Below are 8,047 nucleotides of genomic sequence, written 5' to 3' on the forward strand. Positions count from 1 at the left end.
ACCCTTGCTGGGTGTGACTTGTCAAGGGCAAAAGTTACCCAGAAAAGTTGATTTCTTGGGATGGGGGAGGAGGTATTAACCCATCACCCTCTGTTGCCTCCCAGAGCTAAAGGAGCCTAGAAGCAGGGAAACCATCCAGGATCCAAAAAAAGTGTTTTCACCTGGTGTTCCCCAGACTTCCCAAGAAGACTGCCATGTGGCAAGAGGCTGTTCAGATGGCCAAGTGCAGGAAAACCACACCAACTGCGTTATTAGACAGATCTAGGTTTGAATCCCAGACCATCTGTGGGACCTCAAGCTTAGAGGAGCAACTCCCCTAACTGCTCCAGGCCTGTTTCTTCTTCTAGAAAATGGGCATAACACAGGAGCCAAGATGGCCGAATAGGAACAGCTCCGGTCTATAGCTCCCAGTGTGAGCGACGCAGAAGACGGGTGATTTCTGCATTTCCATCTGAGGTACCGGGTTCCTCTCACTAGGGAGTGCCAGACAGTGGGTGCAGGGCAGAGGGTGTAGCGCACCGTGCACGAGCTGAAGCAGGACGAGGCACTGCCTCACTCGGGAAGCGCAAGGGGTCAGGGAGTTCCCTTTCCTAGTCAAAGAAAGGGGTGACAGACGGCACCTGGAAAATCGGGTCATTCCCACCCTAATACTGCGCTTTTCCAACGGGCTTAAAAAATGGCACACCAGGAAATTATATCCCGCACCTGGCTCAGAGGGTCCTATGCCCACGGAGTCTCACTGATTGCTAGCACAGCAATCTGAGATCAAACTGCAAGGCGGCAGCCAGGCTGGGGGAGGGGCGCCTGCCATTGCCCAGGCTTGATTAGGTAAACAAAGCAGCTGGGAAGCTCCAAATGGGTGGAGCCCACCACAGCTCAAGGAGGCCTGCCTGCCTCTGTAGGCTCCACCTCTGGGGGCAGGGCACAGACAAACAAAAAGACAGCAGTAACCTCTGCAGACTTAAATGTCCCTGACAGCTTTGAGGAGAGTAGTGGTTCTCCCAGCACGCAGCTGGAGATCTGAGAACGGGCAGACTGCCTCCTCAAGTGGGTCCCTGACCCCGGAGCAGCCTAACTGGGAGGCACCCCACAGTAGGGGCAGACTGACACCTCACACGGCCGGGTACTCCTCTGAGACAAAACTTCCAGAGGAACGATCAGGCAGCAGCATTTGCGCGTCACCAAAATCCGCTGTTCTACAGCCACCGCTGTTCTGCAGCCACCGCTGCTGACACCCAGGCAAAAAGCGTCTGGAGTGGACCTCTAGCAAACTCCAACAGACCTGTAGCTGAGGGTCCTGTCTGTTAGAAGGAAAACTAACAAATAGAAAGGACATCCACACCAAAAACCCATCTGTACATCACCATCATCAAAGACCAAAAGTAGATAAAACCACAAAGATGGGGAAAAAACAGAGCAGAAAAACTGGAAACTCTAAAAGGCAGAGCGCCTCTCCTCCTCCAAAGGAACGCAGCTCCTCACCAGCAACGGAACAAAGCTGGACGGAGAATGAGTTTGACGAGTTGAGAGAAGAAGGCTTCAGACAATCAAACTACTCCGAGCTACAGGAGGAAATTCAAACCAATGGCAAGGAAGTTAGAAACTTTGAAAAAAAATTAGATGAATGGATAACTAGAATAACCAATGCAGAGAAGTCCTTAAAGGAGCTGATGGAGCTGAAAACTAAGGCTCGAGAACTACATGAGGAATGCAGAAGCCTCAGGAGCCGATGCAATCAACTGGAAGAAAGGGTATCAGTGATGGAAGACGAAATGAATGAAATGAAGCGAGAAGGGAAGTTTAGAGAAAAAAGAATAAAAAGAAACGAACAAAGCCTCCAAGAAATATGGGACTATGTGAAAAGACCAAATCTACGTCTGACTGGTGTACCTGAAAGTGACGGGGAGAATGGAACCAAGTTGGAAAACACTCTGCAGGATATTATCCAGGAGAACTTCCCCAATCTAGCAAGGCAGGCCAACATTCAGATTCAGGAAATACAGAGAACGCCACAAAGATACTCCTCGAGAAGAGCAACTCCAAGACACATAATTGTCAGATTCACCAAAGTTGAAATGAAGGAAAAAATGTTAAGGGCAGCCAGAGAGAAAGGTCGGGTTACCCACAAAGGGAAGCCCATCAGACTAACAGCGGATCTCTCGGCAGAAACTCTACAAGCCAGAAGAGAGTGGGGGCCAACATTCAACATTCTTAAAGAAAAGAATTTTCAAGCCAGAATTTCATATCCAGCCAAACTAAGCTTCATAAGTGAAGGAGAAATAAAATACTTTACAGACAAGCAAATGCTGAGAGATTTTGTCACCACCCCTGCCCTAAAAGAGCTCCTGAAGGAAGCACTAAACATGGAAAGGAACAATCGGTTCCAGCCACTGCAAAAACATGCCAAAACGTAAAGACCATCAAGGCTAGGAAGAAACTGCATCAACTAACGAGCAAAATAACCAGCTAACATCATAATGACAGGACCAAATTCACACATAACAATATTAACTTTAAATGTAAATGGGCTAAATGCTCCAATTAAAAGACACAGACTGGCAAATTGGATAAAGAGTCAAGACCCATCAGTGTGCTGTATTCAGGAAACCCATCTCACATGCAGAGACACACATAGGCTCAAAACAAAGGGATGGAGGAAGATCTACCAAGCAAATGGAAAACAAAAAAAGGCAGGGGTTGCAATCCTAGTCTCTGATAAAACAGACTTTAAACCAACAAAGATCAAAAGAGACAAAGAAGGCCATTACGTAATGGTAAAGGGATTAATTCAACAAGAAGAGCTAACTATCCTAAATATATATGCACCCAATACAGGAGCACCCAGATTCATAAAGCAAGTCCTGAGTGACCTACAAAGAGACTTAGACTCCCACACAATAATAATGGGAGACTTTAACACACCACTGTCAACATTAGACAGATCAATGAGACAGAAAGTTAACAAGGATGCCCAGGAATTGAACTCAGCTCTGCACCAAGTGACCTAATAGACATCTACGAACTCTCCACCCCAAATCAACAGAATAGACATTTTTTTTCAGCACCACACCACACCTATTCCAAAATTGACCACATAGTTGGAAGTAAAGCACTCCTCAGCAAATGTAAAAGAACAGAAATTATAACAAACTGTCTCTCAGACCACAGTGCAATCAAACTAGAACTCAGGATTAAGAAACTCACTCAAAACTGCTCAACTACATGGAAACTGAACAACCTGCTCCTGAATGACTACTGGGTACATCACAAAATGAAGGCAGAAATAAAGATGTTCTTTGAAACCAACGAGAACAAAGACACAACATACCAGAATCTCTGGGACACATTCAAAGCAGTGTGTAGAGGGAAATTTATAGCACTAAATGCCCACAAGAGAAAGCAGGAAAGATCCAAAATTGACACCCTAACATCACAATTAAAAGAACTAGAAAAGCAAGAGCAAACACATTCAAAAGCTAGCAGAAGGCAAGAAATAACTAAAATCAGAGCAGAACTGAAGGAAATAGAGACACAAAAAACCCTTCAAAAAATTAATGAATCCAGGAGCTGGTTTTTTGAAAAGATCAACAAAATTGATAGACCGCTAGCAAAACTAATAAAGAAGAAAAGAGAGAAGAATCAAATAGACGCAATAAAAAATGATAAAGGGGATATCACCACCGATCCCACAGAAATACAAACTACCATCAGAGAATACTACAAACACCTCTACGCAAATAAACTAGAAAATCTAGAAGAAATGGATAAATTCCTCGACACATACACCCTCCCAAGACTAAACCAGGAAGAAGTTGAATCTCTGAATAGACCAATAACAGGCTCTGAAATTGTGGCAATAGTCAATAGCTTACCAACCAAAAAAAGTCCAGGACCAGAGGGATTCACAGCCGAATTCTACCAGAGGTACAAGGAGGAACTGGTACCATTCCTTCTGAAACTATTCCAATCAATAGAAAAAGAGGGAATCCTCCCTAACTCATTTTATGAGGCCAGCATCATCCTGATACCAAAGCCGGGCAGAGACACAACCAAAAAAGAGAATTTTAGACCAATATCCTTGATGAACATTGATGCAAAAATCCTCAATAAAATACTGGCAAACCGAATCCAGCAGCACATCAAAAAGCTTATCCACCATGATCAAGTGGGCTTCATCCCTGGGATGCAAGGCTGGTTCAACATTCACAAATCAATAAATGCAATCCAGCATATAAACAGAACCAAAGACAAAAACCACATGATTATCTCAATAGATGCAGAAAAGGCCTTTGACAAAATTCAACAACCTTTCATGCTAAAAACTCTCAATAAATTAGGTATTGATGGGACGTATCTCAAAATAATAAGAGCTATCTATGACAAACCCACAGCCAATATCATACTGAATGGGCAAAAACTGGAAGCATTTCCTTTGAAAACTGGCACAAGACAGGGATGCCCTCTCTCACCACTCCTATTCAACATAGTGTTGGAAGTTCTGGCCAGGGCAATTAGGCAGGAGAAGGAAATAAAGGGTATTCAATTAGGAAAAGAGGAAGTCAAATTGTCCCTGTTTGCAGATGACATGATTTTATATCTAGAAAACCCCATTGTCTCAGCCCAAAATCTCCTTAAGCTGATAAGCAACTTCAGCAAAGTCTCAGGATACAAAATCAATGTACAAAAATCACAAGCATTCTTATACACCAATAACAGACAAACAGAGAGCCAAATCATGAGTGAACTCCCATTCACAATTGCTTCAAAGAGAATAAAATACCTAGGAATCCGACTTACAAGGGATGTGAAGGACCTCTTCAAGGAGAACTATAAACCACTGCTCAATGAAATAAAAGAGGATACAAAGAAATGGAAGAACATTCCATGCTCATGGGTAGGAAGAATCAATATCGTGAAAATTGCCATACTGTCCAAGGTAATTTATAGATTCAATGCCATCCCCATCAAGCTACCAATGACTTTCTTCACAGAATTGGAAAAAACTACTTTAAAGTTCATATGGAACCAAAAAAGAGCCCGCATCGCCAAGTCAATCCTAAGCCAAAAGAACAAAGCCAGAGGCATCATGCTACCTGACTTCAAACTATACTGCAAGGCTACAGTAACCAAAACAGCATGGTACTGGTACCAAAACAGAGATACAGATCAATGGAACAGAACAGAGCCCTCAGAAATAATGGCGCATATCTACAACCATCTGATCTTTGACAAACCTGACAAAAACAAGCAATGGGGAAAGGATTCCCTATTTAATAAATGGTGCTGGGAAAACTGGCTAGCCATATGTAGAAAGCTGAAACTGGATCCCTTCCTTACACCTTATACAAAAATTAATTCAAGATGGATTAAAGGCTTACATGTTAGACCTAAAACCATAAAAACCCTAGAAGAAAACCTAGGCAATACCATTCAGGACATAGGCACGGGCAAAGACTTCATGTCTAAAACACCAAAAGCAATGGCAACAAAAGCCAAAATTGACAAATGGGATCTAATTAAACTAAAGAGCTTCTGCACAGCAAAAGAAACTACCATCAGAGTGAACAGGCAACCTAGAAAATGGGAGAAAATTTTCACAACCTACTCATCTGCCAAAGGGCTAATATCCAGAATCTACAGTGAACTCAAACAAATTTACAAGAAAAAAACAAATAACTCCATCAAAAAGTGGGCAAAGGATATGAACAGACACTTCTCAAAAGAAGACATTTATGCAGCCAAAAAACACATGAAAAAATGCTCATTGTCACTGGCCATCAGAGAAATGCAAATCAAAACCACAATGAGATACCATCTCACACCAGTTAGAATGGCGATCATTAAAAAGTCAGGAAACAACAGGTGCTGGAGAGGATGTGGAGAAATAGGAACACTTTTACTTTGTTGGTGGTAGTGTAAACTAGTTCAACCATTGTGGAAGTCAGTGTGGCAATTCCTCAGGGATCTAGAACTAGAAATACCATTTGACCCAGCCATCCCATTACTGAGTATATACCCAAAGGATTATAAATCATGCTGCTATAAAGACACATGCACACGTACGTTTATTGCAGCACCATTCACAATAGCAAAGACTTGGAACCAACCCAAATGTCCAACAACGATAGACTGGATTAAGAAAATGTGGCACATATACACCATGGAATACTATGCAGCCATAAAAAATAATGAGTTCATGTCCTTTGTAGGGACATGGATGAAACTGGAAACCATCATTCTCAGCAAACTATCACAAGGCCAAAAACCAACCACCGCATGTTCTCACTCATAGGTGGGAATTGAACAATGAGAACACATGGACACAGGAAGGGGAACATCACACTCCGGGGACTGTTGTGGGGTGGGGGGAGGGGGGAGGGATAGCATTAGGAGATATACCTAATGTTAAATGACGAGTTAATGGGTGCAGCACACCAACATGGCACATGTATACATATGTAACTAACCTGCACATTGTGCACATGTACCCTAAAACTTAAAGTGTAATAATAATAAAATTTTAAAAAAAAGAAAGTAACGCAAAAACTGCAAAAAAAAAAAAAAATGGGCATAACACCTATTTCCTAAAGTTGTTGTGAAGCTTAAATTGGAATAAATTAGCTAACATACGTAAACACTTAGATATTGCCTGGCATATGATAGGTGCTTAATAAATGCTAATCTTATACCTCAGGTGAATTTGTGACTGGCCTTTTGCTTTCTTGGGAGGAGAGACACAGGCATTATAAATTTCACCTGTCCATGTGGTTTGTACTCTTTTCCTTTCTTCTGTTTAGCAAACTGCCCTTTTAAAAAGTCCCAACCTTGCTTCAGTTGAACTGATGGGCAAATGTGATTTCCCACACCTGAGCTAGGGGATCTAGGCGCTCAGACTGCCCTGAGGGCTGTGCTGCGGAGGCCTGGCCAGAACCCTCAGAGCAGCTCCAGACTCCTTCCTCTGTCACTCCTCCACAGTCAACTAGAATCCTATCCCTCCCGAGTTGACCCTGTTGCAAATCTGTGCCCCTTTTCATTTGCATGGGCCCTGCCGAAATTCAGAAGCTTAGTTCTTCCCATGACTATAGGGTCCTCGGGCAGGTCTCTTGCTCTGTCAAGGTCAAAACCCCTACTTTCCTAAATTCAACCATTGATTCTCCATCTTCATCTTACTTGATCAGCCACACTTGACATAGTTGATCACTTCTCCCTTTAAACATCTTCACATGGCTTCCAGGACCCTTTGTTTTCCTCTTACCTCCCTGGCCACTCCTTTTCAGACTACTTTGCTGGTTTGCTCTCATTTTTCCCTAACCTTTACATGTTGATATGCCAGAGCACCTCAAACCCTTAGACCTCATCTCTGCTACTCGCGCTCCCATGGTGATCTCATCTAGTCTCTGGTTCCAAACACAATCTACAGAGTGATCACTCCTGTACTTGTTGTTTCCCTTTTCCTGGAGTTCTCTCTGCCTCCTGCAGGTAAGAAGTGATTCAAGATAAGAGAGGGAGAGAACTCTTCTGGCCAGGATAGAGGGTGATTCTGAGAAGGCTTCAAGGAAGAAGTGAGCATTTGAGCAAGGCTACTTGAGGAAGGCTAGGCCATGGACATTAGGGTGCAGGCAGGAGCAGAGCAAACATGCTTGTAAAAGGAACAGCAATTATTGTTTTATATTTATATCAGCCCGTGGTGGCCCCCACAGCAGAGTGGCTTGATTTCTTACCTCCTTCAGGTCTTTGTTTAAAGATTAACTTCTCCATGAGGCCTTCTATGAACATATCCTTTAAAAACACAAATCCCCTTCCTACTGGGACTCCCCCAGTTCCCACCCTGAGACCCCCATCTCTCTTCTCGATTTTATTTCTCTCCATAGGATGTGTATCACCATCTGACTTACTAGATATTTACTATGTATTCGTTTATTTCTTCCCTATTAGAATGTAAACTTCCTGAGGGCAGGGATTTTGTCTGTTGAGTTCAATTCTGTATCCCCAGCACCTAAAACAGTGCCTGTCCATAACAGGCATGTTAAACATTTTTGGACAGATG

The sequence above is a fragment of the Pongo pygmaeus genome, chromosome 1 (assembly GCF_028885625.2).
Source record: "Pongo pygmaeus isolate AG05252 chromosome 1, NHGRI_mPonPyg2-v2.0_pri, whole genome shotgun sequence".
Taxonomy (NCBI): Eukaryota; Metazoa; Chordata; class Mammalia; order Primates; family Hominidae; genus Pongo; species Pongo pygmaeus.